We start from the raw sequence: 20,189 nt of genomic DNA on the forward strand, positions 1-20,189 counted from the left end.
TCCTTGTGTTGCGTCGCTAGTAGGAACCACGCTTTACTCAAACCAGGGAGTTGTAAAATTACAACTCCCTGATCAAACATTTACCACAAGGCACATGAGTGGAAAATTATAACATTATAAAATAATGTAATAAATTAGAAAGAAAAACAATTTAAACAGCTTATTTCGAACGCAAGCAACAGTTACAGTAGTTACAAGCAATTTACAGTACAAACAAATTACAAAATGATCAGGCCCCGTATTATTGTAAAATGATCAGGCCCCGTATTATTGTAAAATGATCAGGCCCCGTATTATTGTAAAATGATCAGGCCCCGTATTATTGTAAAATGTTAATTTTCGAGGCTAGCCTTTTTTAATTACTAACTTTTCATGGATTTCCTTGTATACAGCTAGTGATGTTTGCTAGTAAAAAGTTGTCAAATCCTCAGAGAAGTGTCTTCGTACATACACTTTGCAGAGTAAACGTGTATCGTGCATGTTAATACAGTCCATCCGAAGACGTGACTGAAACGGGAGACTTAAACGATTAATATTTTACGACTAAATAATAATTATTAATGTTTGCATACAACCAATTTTAAAAGTACACAATGCCCATTGTAATGGTAATAAGTACAGTTACATTGACTTATACAAAAACAGTGCAATATTTTAGTGCATTGCCCTCTGAATTGCTGTTTTAATAATACCACGTGATCAACGGAACAGAATCATCAATTGCTTATAAAAATGATTGAATTCAACGTTTTTATAATGATTTTGTAATAACGATAACACCGGTAATTTCGGTTCTTTCAAATATTATGTACAGTAATAAATAATTTGCTTAGTAGATTGGAATTATTATCTTGAATTATAATATGTTAATAGTATTGTGATAAACAATGTGCATAGATAGGCCCTAGCGATTGCAATAATTAAGCTTGGTTTCCACTAGGACGCAAAGCAAGGACGTAAGCGTAACGTAAGTGATTTGACCAATCACAGGCGATGGATTATTCGAATTGTCGCTTGTCATTGGTCAACACACTTGCGCTGCGTCTATGTCCTTGCGTTGCCTCCTAAGTGGGAACCGAGTTTAAGTGATTTGACCAATCACAGACGATGGATTATTCGAACTGTCGTTTGTAATTGGTCAACTCGCTTGCGTTGTGTCTACGTCCTTACGTGTCCTAGTGGGATACAAAAGCTGTTGTAGCACACGGACCCTGTTTTTTTTATCACGTGCATAATTTAAAACCTTGACATAATTATAATATCACTGTACTTGCTTGATTATTCTAATTATCGCTTTACTTTGATTCGCCGACTGATGACACATTTTTTCTAATAAATTTATGCTTTTAATCTATATATAGAATTCGATTAACATTAGAAGGATTCTCGATTGATTAAATTAACTAAACTTTGTTTAGTACAGACGAATTTCTCTGGACACTTTTCAATAGAGTGTGTAGGCATAAACCTTGTGTCTTTTCAACCAAACTTTGTTTAGTACAGTACAGACGAATTTCTCTGGACACTTTTTAATAGATCACTGTGTGGCATAAACCTTGTTTCTTTTCAACCAAACTTTATTATTTAGTAGGCCTATAACAGACGAATTTCTCTGGCCACTTTTCAATAGACTGTGTGGCATAAACCTTGTGTCTTTTCAACCAAACTTTGTTATTTAGTAGGCCTAGATACGAATTTCTCTGGCCACTTTTCAATAGACTGTGTAGGCATAAACCTTGTGTCTTTTCAACCAAACTTTGTTATTTAGTAGGCCTACAGACGAATTTCTCTAGCCACTTTTCAATAGACTGTGTGACATAAACCTTGTGTCTTTTCAACCAAACTTTGTTATTTAGTAGGCCTACAGACGAATTTCTCTGGACACTTTTCAATAGACTGTGTAGGCATAAACCTTGTGTCTTTTCAACCAAACTTTGTTATTTAGTAGGCCTACAGACGAATTTTTCTGGCCACTTTTCAATAGACTGTGTAGGATAAACCTTGTGTCTTTTCAACCAAACTTTGTTATTTAGTAGGCCTACAGACGAATTTCTCTGGCCACTTTTCAATAGACTGTGTAGGCATAAACCTTGTGTCTTTTCAACCTCTATATCACAATAGCAAATCGATAATTATCGTGCAATAATGTATATCAAAGATCAAAGACTACCTACTATCTCCACATCACCGTACAAAACCCCTAGGGCAAGGTTTGGAGGATATAATATCTTAATAATGATACAACTCCCTTTCACCATTAGTTTGATTTCATTAGATTAAAAATAAAAGATCAATATTTTCTTGTGTAATAAATTCAAAGCAATTCTCACCTATCTTTAATTAAGTTCAGGCATGAAACCAACCATTTCTTTCGTAGTGGATCAAATAATTTGCATTATTATATAGGCCTAGGTAACGATTATGTGTCTAAGCTTTCAAATTGGTAAGTAACCATCAATACTACAAAGGCAACGAGAGCAATTCATTAGTGGGCTCAAAAGATGATATGCGAGAGAGAAATAAAAGTCGCCGCTACAAGAGTAGGCCAATGTTATCACCCGGGGTACATGTTGATTGACTCGGGTCAAAATGTGTGACTGTGTCTTAAGCATCGTGTAGAACCTCAAGCGTAGACATTAAATGTGGCCAAAATGACGCCGTCGCGCTTTCCCCCTTCATCATATCGTATTCTCTATCACACTAAAACGGAAAGATCATTGACAAAATGAACGGTAGATATCATGAAATAACAAATAAAAAAAAACATATTTTAACCGGATTCATCGATCTTGTGGAACGAAGCAGAATTGTTGTCATTCAGTATTTATTTAATCACCAAACTATTAATTGAATTTACAATCAGTAAGAGATACCATATAGAATATTAATTGGATCATTATAATAATGGGACTTATTATTAAAAATTGAAAGAAAACATTTCAAATGTAAAAATAAAGCTATTCATGTCAGAGGAGAATTTTGGAAAACCTTTGGGTGAAGAGATAATATTGTCGGTGATATTGTTACTAGGCCTATTTATGGAGTCGTTTTCGACTGAATTATTTTTTATTTAATCCAAAAACCAAAGGTATTTCTATTAAAATCGATTGTTTGATTGTTATGAACCGGCCTGGTTGTTGTAATTAGGCTAATGTTCTTAAACAGCTTTAATTATCAATCATGTTTAGTGAACACATTAAGGTGCAATCCACACTGTCAATGTCGATCAGCGATGATTTCAACGAAACAAACCAAAGTAGAATGAAATGCATGTGGACACAGTGATATATTGTAGGCCCTTTTCGATGAAGTGTTTTAATATAGCCCTATTATAGCGTTTGGATGTCGGCATATACATCGTATCTCTTGGATGTCGGCATAGGTCTATACACCGTATCCTTTTGGATTTCGGCATATAGGCCTACATCGCATCCTTTGGATGTGTCGGCATATAGGCCTACATGGTATCCTTTGGATGTCGGCATATAGGTAGCCTACATCGCATCCTTTGGATGTGGTCGGCAATCGGCATATAGGCCTACATGGTATCCTTTGAATGTCGGCATATACATCGTATCCTTTTGATGTCGGCATAGGCCTACACCGTATCATTTGGATCTCGGCATATACGTACATCCTTCAGATGTCGGCATTACATCGTATCTTTTGGTTGTGTCGGAGGCTTACATCGTATCATTTGGATGTCGGCATATAGGCCTAAATCGTATATCCTTTTCTTTGGTGAAGTTATTTAATTTTGTTCGCGCAGTTTTATTTGAATCAGGTAGCCTACCATTTTTTCTCATTTGCTCAAACGTCACATATTTTCAGTTTTCCCCGAAAATGGCGACTCACTTGTTTATATATTTTGAGATGGTAATTTGCATATTCGTTATTGTTAATATTTTGTCAATATGGTTCAGAAAGTAAACCTATTGTTCCGGACTGAATGAATACATGGGACCTTTTGATTTTTATAAACTCTTTTTCATTAATTTTACTAATTTTTTTACCGCGTTCAATTTAGACATGTTTTGTCACAAAATGCTCCAAACACATTTTAGCCAATGCAATGCACAAAAAAAAAATAATAACGACGCAAACAACTCGTATACGACGGAAGTACTGTACCGTTACATGCGCGCCTCGCGTTGAATTATTCGTTATAGTCGCGCGTACCTGATTGATTTTATTATAAAGTTAACCATACACGAACTTCATGATTGCATACGTCACACCATGTGCCGTGTGAACTCGGTGTGTACGCATCATTTCACCGTACTACTCTAGACCTTCAGAGACAGCAGGCTGATCGTGGTTGCCGTCAGGCAGGTCTGCGACTAGGTTTCAGATTTAAAATGTGATAGTACATGAAAACAGCGCAAGGTAAGTGATTGTAAATGTACATTTAAAGACGTAAGCTGTACAGTAGTAAGGCCTAATAATTGTGATGAGCATTATGAATGCCAAATTGTTAATTTTTTGACGAAATGATGCTACATTTGCTCAACGGCAAAGCCCCTAACCGATTCAAAGAAATACAAGTTACAAAACGAGTGTTTGTATTTTGTAAATAAAATTTTTAATTTATGGCTGTCAAGTTTTTATCACCAAAGTAGCCTAGGCTCCACGAAGTTTGTAGCCTATCGTGTGTTTTACGGAGTTATTTTAAGCAAGGGGTTTTTAGTTAGGAACAGTTGTGCGTAGTTACGTACAACCCAGCGCCAGTGATTTAAGATAATAAAGTTCGGGCTGTTTAAACTTGATCGCATTTCTCAGGCTGTGTGTGGCTTGTCAAATCAAGACCTATCGCCTACAAGAAGACGCTGCGAAGGCGAGGGTTGTAATACTTATTGTACACGTAACCCCTACCTAGATATGTCCTCAAGTTACCTGTGTAGTGAGGGTGGTATTTTACTGGCGGAATTCCGAAGCTGTAGTTGGGCGAGAAACGTCACGGTTGTCTACCAACAACATCTTTACATAATGAAGCATCCTCCCTCCATACCTTTCTTTTATAAAACCACTCGGTGATTTTCTTAAAGTGATATATTTTGTAGATGTTAACTAATATTCTTTATTTTTGTAATGCAAACTTGTTTAGCTGAGTTTTATCATTTTGTACTCTTTATATATAATAAATCCAAAGGCAAAATACTGAAAAAATGACAATTCTGTGGGTAGGCCTATCAGTGGCTGGATCTCAACGATAAAGTAAAACAGAAAAGTTAGCAGAGCTTTCGGGCAACACTAACCCTTAATATTATATAATAAATATACATTAAAATAGATTTTTAAAATAAGGTGTCATACCGGTATTATGGCAAAAAAACATCGTCCAACCCATTCCAGATCACTAAATTAAATAACCTCCAACCTCTACACGTCAATATTTGAATCACTCAAGTACTTTATAATATATTTATAATATAATTATATTTACACGTAAAGGCGTTCGTTAAAACTATTTGTAAGTTAAGATAAATATGAATTCAATAAATTGCCATCCGGGATTGCCATGTGTTCCCAAATATCGTGATATGCGGGGTTTTGGACCATGAAAGTGAACAACGCCACCTATAGTCGGAAATTGTTTTGCACGAGTAATTAAATACGATTCGTATGATTGAAGGAGTGGGTTTGGAGGGAGGGCGATGTGGGGGGCGGGGGATGTTGTAAGTGTTTAAATATTAAATATCACAAAACAATTTTATAACCACAAGGATTCAGGAAATTATTCCTTTGAAAAATATTTTTAATGGAGATAAGTCTTTACTTAGTTGTCTATGCTTATTATAAAACATTGACAAACCCGTTTTTTTATCAAATTAACCGAGACAAATGTTTCACGAGTAAGACAATTTAAATAGAGCTCATGTCTGCAACTTTGTAGATCTCATTAAATCAAATAAAGAAATATATGTATGCCTATAGTATTATAATGATTTTAAATTGTACATACTTTAGAGATATTTGTTAATTCATCGAGCGAGATACCTGAACTAAAAATAATTCTTTACAAAAAAACTGTTTTAAAGCAGAGTTACACAGAATATTTTTAATTATAAATTCTGTATTTTAAATCGGATTTGGAAGACGATATGAATCTTATGTAAATTATAGATGATAAAACAGAGTGATAAGACCCTGTCCAGACGCATTAAAGCAAGTGGCGCCAGAGAACGATCAACGCACCTGGCTTGATGAGTTCTCCGCTATATGCACTAATCCATGACAGTAGTTACAGGCTAAATAACAAAAACGATTATATTTTCACCCTCGGAAATCGCCTATCATTCTTTTCAAGTTCATCAAAACATCGACATTTTATAAGAAGTGTGTAGGCCCATTATGTTATTGTATAACGTAAAATGCACGCGGCTTCCGGATCGCCGATGGGCGAGTGAAGACCGAGGGATCTACGTTGGTGATCGAGTACCTAGCGACGACCGTAATGCATTCTCTTCCGCTTTTTTTCATCTTTGAATATTAACATTTTGTCGATAGCAGCATACCTTACAACTATTTGTTATTCTAATTTCTCTGTTTAGGTTTATTTTACATTTAGGTCGGTAGATTACATTTTTTCCTTGTAAGTTATGTTGAGTTATGAATTTTAATTTCCAGTATTGTACGGCGCAGTCCTACACTATAGTCTATTCAAACATATTTCTGGGTTGCGTTTCCGCTGTGTTTATATTTTGTGACGCCCGTGGCCGCGAATTTTTCCGTACCGTGGAGGGCCTTGAAATCTATGTACTGCTGATGTGCGTGTATGTGTGTTTTTTAATGACGTAATATTAAGATATAGGACTACGACGTGATCAAAAGACAAATATTTGAACTTCGTTTGTTGCTGCTTCTTGCTTGTTTACCACACAGGACGTACGCAGACAAGGACGTAAGCGCAACGCAAGAGATTTGACCAATGACAAGTGACAGTTCAGATCCATCGCTTTTGATTGGTCAAATTGCTTGCGTTGCGTATCCTTGTTGCGCGCGTCCTAACCACCCCGAAACTTAATAACTCAACGCAGACGGCTTGATGCGTATAAACGTCGTAAAATACGCGCGTAAGAAATAAAACGTTGACCGCCTACTCAGAGTTTCTCTCTTGAGCAAAAAACGAAATCTTAAACATTCAAAACAAAAGTCGGATAAGTCGGACTTTTTAAATTATCAAAGTGAAAGCAGATTTAAAGATAAATTGTCTTTGTCGCGGAAATAATCGAATTAATAGAAGAATACTGAACTATTGTGAATGTATTATCCGACATTGAGATTGTTCGAATGAATCTACATTTAACAATTGATTTCGTCGGCGGTGTTGAATCACAGACAAAGCAGTATTTTTGTCATTTTTATTGGTTAATCAACAGAATATTGAATTTACTTCAATATCATCAAGTTTTTAATTGTGCAAACAAAAATATCACCTTGTTTAAGTTTCGTGACATGATAAAAATGATCAATTAAATTAAACAGGGTCTGCGCTGGCGATAAGAAGAAACTTAGTAAGGATATTGAGATGATGCATTTTGTGTTCATGAATTAAGATTATCAATAATAAGACCAAGTTGGTGGTAAAACAAAAACACTCTTTGGATTCAGTTTATTGCTATTGCTAATCACAGTAAAATATGCTCTATCATTATCAAATTAGTTTGACAAAAAAAAACAAATATGGTAGTGATATGCTTAAATTATGGTAGTTATTTTCATGGGCACATCACATTTTGTTCTCACATAAAGTCTGATAGTGTAGACAAGTCTTTACACATAGATTTTGCTCTGTGAGTGAGCAGCAACGGATGAATTGAATTTGTATCATCATATCTCTGTTTATCCAAATTCTTATGAATTCACATGTGAAATGTGTTGCTGATTTTAATGTTAGTTTGTAAACAGTGATTAACACTCTAGCGATCCACTAAACCACACCCAACCATACTTTATTAATGCGTCAACTAGGAACAACAAACGCGAGAAGATCCACTAAACCACACCTAACCATACTATATTAATGCGTCAACCAGGAACAACAAACGCGAGAAGATCCACCAAACCACACCTAACCATACTATATTAATGCGTCAACTAGGAACAACAAACGCGAGAAGATCAACTAAACCACACCTTACCATACTATATTAATGCGTCAACTAGGAACAACAAACGCGAGAAGATCACTAAACCAAACCTAACATACTTTATTAATGCGTCAACTAGGAACAACAGACGCGATAATTTTAAATTAAACGCGATTACATCTCGATTGGGGAGCAGACTTACAGCAGAGAAATTGCATGCGAAATAATAATATTGCAATTATTGCAACACCTCCGGCTAAAGGTCTTCGCCAGAGAGATCATTGGAAAGACGGCACTACAGCACCTGAAGGAAAAATTGAATGATTATACAATAGTTTAATTCAATATAATATTTTCGGCTTTGTTGATGTTTTGAATGATATGATCATTATACATAATCAGTTGCATCGTTTAGATCGAAATGAATCAAAGAGAATACCGAAATGATCATCAAATTATAAAACGGACGTCACAATCACGTTTGACAAAAAATTAGTCCAAAGGGTCCTGATTATAGAAATGCAAATTGGCTCTCTCTGTTTTCGTTGTTACAGAAAACAAACGAATTGTTTTTGTTCGAACGCTTCAAGGTGCGAAGGGAAGAGAAGCCGAGGACAATTGCCGGAGACATCAAAGAGCAAAGCTTCATTATAAGCTGTAATGAATTCAATGGCGTATTAGTGCAGCATTACGCCTGGGTACACCTTTACTACACGCTTCACTCCTTCGGTGTAAGCTGTGCTAGTGTGGTGCAACTAAGGGCCTGTTCGTAGGGGTTGAAAATACCAGCTTATTCCCGATTTCCGTTCGCGTGATCCAATTAACTTTTGCCTCAGGCTACAAAAAATTCGAGGTAAAATGTTCACCAAATTTGCAGGTTATTTCAGCGATAATCCAATTATACTCGGCCTTCGAGGATAATAAATCTCCGATAGAGGCAATGTGTCAAATTTTGACAAACGTTCGCTGCCTAGGCCCGTCATTTCTCCTACGAAGCTCTTCCATACACGCTTCGAGAGCGATCGTCAGCTGGTGCTGTCCTTGTTGGTGTAGACCGCTTAGTCAAGGCCTAGCTGGTCGGGGAGCCGCTGGTCGGTGGTTTTTCCGTCGTGTAACATTGGGCTCAAATTCTTCGTCAATGAGTAAAATAATGGTCGTCAGGAGAAGGCATATTTCGGCAGGATTATCGGCGTTAAGAGGCATAAGGTTTGTCGCTAGGATAAGCAGTGTAAAAGGTAGCAAGTAATTGTTATTGTAAAGAAAGATCGCGAGTAAAAAATATACAACACGAAACTAGCGTGCGAAAATGGGGTCGTAGGTTGTAAAGACAACTGACCTTAAAACGTAATTTCCGGTTTGTGATTCGTCGATTAAGCATTTTAAGCGGTTAAATATTTCAAGTACGAACAACGCTCAATTTATAACCCGAGGCATGGGTGAAATTAAGCGCTTATTTTAACCACCGTACGAACACGACCTAAGAATGTATAAAAATGACTGAGAACGCATTCGCTAATTCTTCTCATACAAGTTGCGTTACGCACTTAAGTTGCGCACGGCACGTTAAATAACTTGATATTAATAAATTATAAAGAAAGTCAATGACTTGAATTATTATGTAGTAAATATAAACCCAGCAGAAGAATTAAGACAAAAGAATTCAAACAATGGCGGATGCAACGGATTAATCCTTGTATGCCTCCTATTGTTAATATAAGATCACTTTGTATTTTCGTAGCGGCTTAGACGAGTGATGGTTGTATATCAGACAAGAGTGAAAATTCAATTAAAAATTAATGTAATTTCACTCTTATCCGATCCCTGTATATAGTGTGTTATTACCATTGGCAAGCACTGGCGTGTATTTCTAAATGTTGTCTAATAAAGTTGTGTGTATAAACTCTCACTTTTTTAGTCCGTATATTCGGGTAAGCCTGCCTCGTTTAGAATGTTAGATGATTCTCCACGGTTGGTGACGTCACACTGGGTCTATTTATTGTACAGAGTACAGCATTATTGTTTGAGTGCCTTCAGCACTTGGCGGCTACTGTGTGATGAATAATCTACGATCGTTTTGTGTTCATTAACAAAGAAATAGTCTAGAATCGAAATTGGTTACCGTTGTATCAATTGCCTTATAACAGAACGAAAACCTGAGCCATTCCGATATCGTGATGAATATTTGTCATATTTTTGGCCGCGGTCATTTCGTTCTTAAATAGTTATGTATTGGTCGCGTATTTTATTGGTATTGAACCATAGATGATGAACCACCATTTCCGGAGTTACGGTTCTTAAATCATTATGTATTGGCCGCGTATTTATTGATGGTATTTATAGGTATTGAATCATGGATAATGAAGCACCATTCCCGGAATGCATGTTTGTCGGCAAAGGCTTTCCATATTTCTTTTTCTTCAATGTATATTTAATATAGCTAGCCTATATCTTGATGGTGGTTCAGCCAACGCACTTTATTTCTGTTTATATCTCTTTAATCTGCCTTTGTAATTGAAGCCGAGTCGATGTCGGCGTTCCTCTGTACTTGCCGCGACACACCAGAATTAAATTATAAGCACGACCATTTTAATACTTCTCAGAGTACGCATTAAACAGTGTATTGCATTTATTGGCTTCTTTACAGTTTCTTGTCTTGGCTAATAATGTTTATGAGAAGCCGAAATTGCGCCGAATTTTTCATGTAAATAATAATTTAATAAGTTCGTTCTAATACATGATAGCCACAAAGTCAAAATGAATAAAGTAATCGGCAGTAATTTAGGGGTAGTAACAAAGTGCGAGGCAGCGAGGCACGCGAGGCAGGGAAGGCATGCGAGGCAAGTCAGAAATTTATGCGAGGCATCGTTTTACCATCATCAAAAAATGCGAGGCATCATTTTATCATTTCTCAAAATTGCAAGGCAGGAAATCACCGAAATTGAAGTAGCCTAGGCCTAGGCCCGCTAGGCTAGTTTCCTTTTGCACCTGCCTTGTATTTTAACCAACTTTATCCTGAATACCACAGCTTAGAATTAGTAGGCCTACTTTAATGAAGAAAAATCACATAAAAGTAACAATAAATCCATTAAATTGGTGATTTTACAGACGTTGTTTTTCTCGCATTTCGCACACTCAATGTTCAATATTTTGGTTTCTATGGAACGCCAAAAGAGCAAAATTAATTAGAGGGCTAAAAACTCTGTGGAATCCATTTATATTTAACGCATTATTTGGTGAAAATCAAGTACAATTTCAATGGATTTTGTCACTGTCAGTAATGAAAAATGTTACTGTTGATAATGTACACGGTTTCGTTAACATTTTAAAGAATAAAATAGAAAAATTCATCATAATATCCTTAGTAGGATGTCCTAGGTCTAGACTAGGTAGTGATGTTGATTTAGGATCGATTATTATTCTTTGAAAACAGAACAGTATCAGCAGTAACATATTACAGCATTTTTATTGACAAATTAACAAATATATTGAAATAAAACGTGTTTTTCACCAATAAATGCATGAGAAATTGACGCATTCCACTGAGTTTTAGTCCTCTATTATCGTTGCTCTTTTGGCGCTCCATAGAAACAAAAATATTGAACATTGAATAAGTGAAATTCGCGAACAGTGTGCGAGAAACGGATGCTAGTCAAGTCGCCCCATCGCAAAGTCGCCCCATACAAAGTCGCCCCTTACACAGTCGCCCCATCGCAAAGTCGCCCCAAAACAAGGTCGCCCCGACACAGTCGCCCCATCGCAAAGTCGCCCCATCACAAAGTCGCCCCAACGCAAAGTCGCCCCATCACAAAGTCGCCCTATCGCAAAGTCGCCCAAAACGTTAAAAAAATAGTTTACAAGTGCGTAAAATGTCGCAATGATACACAAAATAACACGGAACGTGTGTAGGCATAAAAGGGGAAGCCCCGCCATGTAGTCTCAGGTCACACGATCGGCACGCACCACCCCCCATCATCAGAGTGGAAACCCCGACTAATCACTCAGCGGTCGCACTAACGTGCTAGCTTACCAGCAGAGGGAAACCCCGTAATTAATCCGCCGTTGTCGCACTACAACGCACCATCTGAAGATGGGGAAACCCCGCCGGAGTTTTACGATGATATCAGTCGCGTTCGAAATCGGTCGCGTTTAATTTTGGTCGCGATAAAATGATGTTATACGATCTAGATTATTTTTACTTTGGTCGATGAATATTTATTGTTATTATTTAGGCCTATATTAATAATTGATTTTTGTTTTTATTTTACAGGTCAGTATGATGGGAAAGATGTGTGCCTTAAAAAAATGACAATTTGTAAACATAGTTTAAGATTATAGTATTATCCAGCATAATGTCATTTGACAGTACATAATTATTTAAATGTGAAATATTTTATAGGAAACGTAGGCTGCGTCTGTGTCTTTTATTTTATATGCAACAAATTACGTAAAACAATTTATTTATAAACATTCAGTTTAGTATTATATACATAGTATTACAATGAACATTGATTGTAAGCCTGGAAAGGCAATCCCATCATTATATCAATTATAAAATTGCATCATATTATCACCACTATATGTCGTAAATGATGACGTGCGTGTGTGTATTCGTCGTACGTCTGTGTACGTATTATTCCGTGCCTCTTCACTGTCTTGTTTAATTTAAAATTAAATATACACCCGATATGAGGATATTTATTAGGCATGTTAATTAGAATGTTCTAAAACCAAAAGGGTTGAAAAGAATTTCTTCAGTAAAATGATCATTGTGCTGTTGAATAAAAGTCGACTCGCCATCTTAAACATTCCCTGAAACCAATCGGAGCTGCGCCTTCTGTTATCTGTTTCCTCACAGCTGCTACGTCTTTCTGCTGACCGTCGGGGATTCCCCTTTTTAAAAAACACGCACACGATACTGTACGATGGTTTTTCTATGGTCAAAATGTAGCGTTTTAAATTTTACTAAAATACCTGCATGTAAAACAATCATATCGGCGATGAAATCCTTTTTTTTTTCTTCATTTTGAAAAGTCATTATAAAAGTAAGACACATAACTTGTCAATAAATGCAAAATGATCAATAAGTAGCCTATAACACTCATTGTCTTACAACATTGTTTTACAACTCATTGTCTTACAAATCTATACGAAGGCCTACACATTTATACATTTATTATACTATCCTAAAAAATGAGCTGGTATCCAGGCGTAGGTTGAAGAAAGATTCGTAATTGTGGCTCTGGTAACTAATTTAACATTTTCGAAACTATAAATCAGGGATAATCTTTTTAGAACTTTCAAACAAGGGACTATTTTTTTAATGATTTTTAAAAAGCACATCACTCCATTAAAACCGGTAAAATAAAAATTAAAACACAAATTATGTATATAATAGGATAAACATTGTAATGTAGGCCTAGGGCCTATACGACATTTAGCGCGACCAAAGTAACAACGCAATCGATATCAAACGCAACCGATATGATTAAAACAGCGTACTACGGCGGCGCTTCATAATGAGTGTTGACAAAGTGCGAGGCAGCGAGGCACGCGAGGCATGCGCGGCATGCCAAATATTTGTGCGAGGCATCATTTTATCATTTCCAAAAGTGCGAGGCATATAGTTTACAATTTCAAAAAGGTGCGAGGCATATCTTAACGTGCTATTATGCTATATTATAGGCCTAATAATCAATCGATACAAGCGTATCTAAATAGATTCGTGTATACACTCATCATGTTGTTTATTTTTATGTAACGATTGTTTTTTCATTCAAGTCATATCGTGTCAAATTTTACTTTTACAAAAGTGCCCAAACTACGGTTCAAAAATCTGAACGACAGTCTTCAACTTTCGATAAACAATAATTGTTATAGCGACACACTCATCAAATGACTGCAATGTTTGTTGGCATTTCGAGCGTGTTCACTCACATGTCTCTCGAACATAGCAGAGTGAAAATAATATTTTGTCACACCCCTGCGCCTAGATCCGGTAGACCCGAGAGATGGAAAATCCCTCTTTACTATTTAGCAGGTAGCGGAATGATTCAGCCCTCAGCTCAGAGGATTGTGGTGCATTCCCCTCCTATAGCACGTGGTTTCAGCAGCAACGCACAGACTTCTCTCTGAGCGGCGTGCCAAAGACATTTTTGACATTCCATTCTCTAGGAACAACACGTGTACCTCTCTCGCAAATAAGGTGAACAGCGATTGCCAGGACAAGTTCAATAACTGGCGGTGAATAAAAGGTAACTGATATGCCGATCCAATAACATGCCGCAAAGAAAAAAATTGCGACAGAATTCTGGAGCGCGTGTGAAAAAAGACTTACGTCCGACAATTGTAATACTAGGCCTAAAATTAAACTTTAGCTAATATGCTTAGCCCTAACCTAGATAAAGGCCTATGTAGAAAATAATTTAATCAATTTTGATAAAATAATAATTGGTGTAATATTTAATAATGATACACTATTCCTGTTTTAGTAAGCTAGGTATATTACGAACGATTTTTATTTATTGTTGTCCATGTACGTACTAATAAACCTGGCGCTAGTTTCCTTCGCTTGTATTTTTACTCCAAATTTGATAACTAACTTTATCGTGTGAATACCACACCTTAGAAGTATACCTCATGAGTACTTTAATGAAAGAATCACATAAAAAGTAACAAATAAATCCTTAAATTAATGATTTTACAGGCGTGTTTCTCGCACACTGTTCGCGAATTTCACTTATTCAATGTTCAATATTTTTGTTTCTATGGAGCGCCAAAAGAGCAACGATAATAGAGGACTAAAACTCAGTGGAATGCGTCAATTTCTCATGCATTTATTGGTGAAAAACACGTTTTATTTCAATATATTTGTTAATTTGTCAATAAAAATGTTGTAATATGTTACTGCTGATACTGTTCTGTTTTCAAAGAATAATAATCGATCCTAAATCAACATCACTACCTAGTCTAGACCTAGGACATCCTACTAAGGATATTATGATGAATTTTTCTATTTTATTCTTTAAAAGGTTAACGAAACCGTGTACATTATCAACAGTAACATTTTTCCTTACTGACAGTGACAAAATCTATTGAAATTGTACTTGATTTTCACCAAATAATGCGTTAAATATAAATGGATTCCACAGAGTTTTTAGCCCTCTAATTAATTTTGCTCTCTAATTAATTTTGCTCTTTTGGCGTTCCATAGAAACCAAAATATTGAACATTGAGTGTGCGAAATGCGAGAAAAACAACGTCTGTAAAATCACCAATTTAATGGATTTATTGTTACTTTAATGTGATTTTTCTTCATTAAAGTATGCCTAATTCTAAGCTGTGGTATTCAGGATAAAGCCTTGGTTAAATTACAAGGCAGGTGCAAAAGGAAACTAGCCTAGCGGGCCTAGGCCTAGGCTACTTCAATTTCGGTGATTTCCTGCCTTGCAATTTTGAGAAATGATAAAATGATGCCTCGCATTTTTTGATGATGGTAAAACGATGCCTCGCATAAATTTCTGACTTGCCTCGCATGCCTTCCCTGCCTCGCGTGCCTCGCTGCCTCGCACTTTGTTACTACCCCTTCATAATCATACCGAAATAAAACCGTGGGCGAGTTTGCGATGGGGCGACTTTGCGATGGGGCGACTTTGCGATGGGGCGACTTTGCGTTGGGGCGACTTTGCGATGGGGCGACTTTGCGATGGGGCGACTGTGCCTGGGCGACTTTGTTTTTGGGCAACTTTGCGATGGGGCGACTTTGTATGGGGCGACTTTGCGATGGGGCGACTTGACTGGATCCCCGAGAAACACGCCTGTAAAATCATTAATTTAAGGATTTATTTGTTACTTTTTATGTGATTCTTTCATTAAAGTACTCATGAGGTATACTTCTAAGGTGTGGTATTCACACGATAAAGTTAGTTATCAAATTTGGAGTAAAAATACAAGCGAAGGAAACTAGCGCCAGGTTTATTAATACGTACATGGACAACAATAAATAAAAATCGTTCGTAATATATCTAGCTTACTAAAACAGGAATAGTGTATCATTATTAAATATTACACCAATTATTATTATATCAAAATTGATTAAATTATTTTCTACATAGGCCTCTTATCTAGGTTAGGGCTAAGCATATTAGCTGAAGTTTAATTTTAGGCCTAGTATTACAATTGTCGGACGTAAATCTTTTTTCACACGCGCTCCAGAATTCTGTCGCAATTTTTTTCTTTGCGGCATGTTATTGGATCGCCATATCAGTTACCTTTTATTCACCGCCAGTTATTGAACTTGTCCTGGCAATCGCTGTTCACCTTATTTGCGAGAGAGGTACACCACACGTGTTGTTCCTAGAGAATGGAATGTCAAAAATGTCTTTGGCACGCCGCTCAGAGAGAAGTCTGTGCGTTGCTGCTGAAACCACGTGCTATAGGAGGGGAATGCACCACAATCCTCTGAGCTGAGGGCTGAATCATTCCGCTACCTGCTAAATAGTAAAGAGGGATTTTCCATCTCTCGGGTCTACCGGATCTAGGCGCAGGGGTGTGACAAAATATTATTTTCACTCTGCTATGTTCGAGAGACATGTGAGTGAACACGCTCGAAATGGGGTGTGTAGAAAGCGACGACCTCGAATTGGACGACCCCAACGACCCGGGCGACCTCGAATTGGACGACCTAGAATTGGACGACCCATAACACGAAACCGACGACCCCTATAATAGCCTAGCCTAGCCGGTGTCAGATGAAATCGGTCGCGCTTGAAATCGGTCGCGTTTGAAATCGGTCGCGATAAAATCAACTTCCGGTATTTTGTATGGCGCGCCGCTAGAGCTATACTTTTGATTATATCGGTCGCGTTTGAAATCGGTCGCGCTATTTTGTATGGATCGGGCGGGATGCGATGCATTTTTCGTTTATATAGATTTAATTGATATTTTTTAGGAACTAGATTATTTATGTGGATATTTTTTACTTGGTTAATAAATATTTATTATCAATCATTAGGCCTAAATTAATTTTTTTTTTGTATTTCACAGGACTCGGAGAAGGACTGTCTTTTCAAAATGGCCATTTCTAAACACGTTTAAATATTATATTAGGCATAATGTTATATTAGGCATATAATAATTTACCTCTATTTATATGTACTGTAATTAATATATTATATAGAGAATATACGTCTGTCGTGTCTTTTATTATGCAAACAATTAGGCCTACGTATGGTTTTAGGATATTAATGAAATATATAGATAATAGGCCTATGCCGTTATAAATCAATCTACCGGCCTACAGAGGACTATGATGTACAATGATAGATGTGCGAATAATTGATTGATTGAAATTTATATTTATACTGGGTAACCTCTTCAGTCAAAGACTGGTCTCCCAGAAGGCCCAGTTGGTGATCAGTGGCTGTGATGTACTAATACACCGGGGTAACCCCCTACTCGTCTCGAAAGATGTACTAGGTTCTTTAAAGTGCATATGAGCAAGCTGTGTACACTGGACCTACGGTTTATAGTCCTTATCCGAGAAGACTCGTTCTAACACCAGAACCATGGAGTGAGTGAGCCTCGAACCCCTGCCGATGTTATGGCTACATAATTACGGTTCCACTGTCTTCTTAACCGCTCGGCCACTCACTCACATAATAATGTATGGATAATGTGGACACGATTCTCAATTGAGAATCGTGTCCACATTATCCATACATTATTATGTGAGTGAGTTGCCGCAAAGAGGTAATCTGCACTGATATTTAAACATTTAGATTTACGAACGACGTATGAATGCGAGACACTGAGTTGCACTTACTTAATTATTTACATTAAATGATTATTATAAATGAAGAAATAAAAGATATTCAAATTAAAATCTATAGTATCGCCGACGATATATACGTAAATTCGTATTTTTCATACTGTCAAATTATAGAAAAAGTGCTTTATTCGGAATTATTACCGTATGGATAAGCAAGCCTGTGAGCTACAGCGATTTTAATTGCTTTTGTTTTCCTTGCCTCCTTATATTTCCACGTGTCTTGATTTGGTTACCTATGTTTTAAATGTATTTCGATTTTAAAGGCTAAATAAAGAATGAATGAATGAACATGATCTCATAATCGCGTCGAGCATCTATAGCTCATTGGATCGTTTCACAAAAACACGTGCAGGAGGCCTATAGACGTTTCAAACATGGTTATTAGTAATAGACGTCATCTTTACTTCGCCATGGACAACGATCGTACGTGTTTTGTCCACGATTTGACACACTAAACAAGTGCGTGTTTTTTAAAAAGGGGAAACCCCGTCAGCAAAATAACGTATTGTTAGAGGAAACAGCTGCACGATCATAGAAGGCGCATCTCCAATATGGCTTATTCGGGGGTTTATTTCAGTAACTCGTCTTTTTTAACCATCCGCATATAATGATCATTTTACTAAAAACTATTTTAAACATTAGAGATAAAAGTATACACGTGATTTGCCTCAACAATAATCATTATACACTTAATATTATCCTACATAACGGATAGAAATAAAATAGAAATAAAAATAAGGTGATCGAATTGTATGTTGTTAACGACATGGATATGATATAATCTGCCACAGTATGCATAAGTAAAATGGATACGCTGGCCTTATGGGCTATATTGTAAAAATTATTGTTTTTAAATAAATAATTGTTCTCTTACGTAATTGTTTGCATAATAAAAGACACGACAGACGTATATTCTCTACATAATATATTAATTACAGTACATATAAATAGAGGTAAATTATGATATCTAATATAACATTATGCCTAATATAATATTTAAAAGACACAGTCCTTCTCCGAGACCTGTGAAATACAAAAAAAAATTAATTAATTTAATGATTGATAATAAATATTTATTAACCAAGTAAAAAATATCCACATAAATAATCTAGTTACTACAAAATATCAATTAAATCTACATAAACGAAAAATGTATATCCCGCTCTAGCATGCATCCCGCTCGATCCATACAAAATAGCGCGACCGATTTCAAACGTGACCGATATAATCAAAAGTATAGCTCTAGCGGCGCGCCATACAAAATACCGGAAGTTGATTTTATCGCGACCGATTTCAAACGCGACCGATTTCAGACGCGACCGATTTCATCGTAAACCGCCTAGCCTAGGCCTAAGTATGGTATAACATCCCGAAGCCGAACATAACCAAAGATCTTTAAACCATACCTTATATAATACTCGCAAAGCAAGCAATTGATTGAAAAAATACAGAAATATCGCCATTTGATACTGAATGTGTCGACACGAACAAACGAACAGATATGGAACGCCAAGAGTGCATCATTAAAACTGCATTCGACTCGATTAGCACACGAAATATCATAAACATGGCAAACCAGGCCCCTTTTTCAGCGGCGGCAGGTAAGGTTTGACCATGGAGGTACTCCATGGTTTTACCAGCTTCATGGTTTGACCATGGAGGTATAAAAATATTGTTATACCTCCATGGTTTGACCGTATACAATGCATGTGTGAAATGTAAAGCTTTCTTATGGCCCTCCCCATGCAGGATTAGGCCAAGTTGAGCCGCCGACAAGTTGAGGCGCCGCCAGAAAAACGTTATTTTCTATGAAACGCCAAATGCTTACTTTCGCCGGTGCTCGTTTCTATTTAATAGAAGTTCTATTTATATTAATTATTAGATATAACGATGTATATTCCAAAGTTTATATATCACGGTTTTTAGTATATATTATTAAATATTATAATTAAAGAGAAACAATTATGAATATCTGACTTGTAGATTCCAAAATATAAGGCCTAAAACATGACCGAAAATGATCGTTTTTAGCCAAAAATGACGTAAACATGTTGCCCCCTCAGGCGGCAGTTTAAGTAAAATAATTGCATAAAATCATCGTTTTTTAGTAAAATATTTTGTGTATTAACATTGTAAAATTCAATAAAATATGATATTAAAAGATAGTAAATAAAAAATAATAATTATTTAACCTCATTCGAAGAATATCAATACTCTATTAGTCCTGAGAGACAACGTGATTTTACGTGGTAGGCATACACGCGAGAAAAATA

The 20,189-nt window shown here is 36.5% G+C and overlaps 1 protein-coding gene across 1 annotated transcript in view; it reads left to right on the plus strand.

The window, feature by feature from the left end:
• Window positions 1-4,308: 4,308 nt before the first annotated feature.
• Window positions 4,309-20,189, plus strand: part of LOC140051663 (axin-1-like) — a 41,783-nt gene continuing 25,902 nt past the window's right edge. Inside the window, exon 1 of the mRNA XM_072096949.1 lies at window positions 4,309-4,386. The gene's annotated coding sequence lies outside the window, so the exon portion shown is untranslated. The remainder of the gene's footprint in view (window positions 4,387-20,189) is intronic.

The sequence above is a fragment of the Antedon mediterranea genome, chromosome 1 (genome assembly GCF_964355755.1).
Source record: "Antedon mediterranea chromosome 1, ecAntMedi1.1, whole genome shotgun sequence".
Classification (NCBI taxonomy): domain Eukaryota; kingdom Metazoa; phylum Echinodermata; class Crinoidea; order Comatulida; family Antedonidae; genus Antedon; species Antedon mediterranea.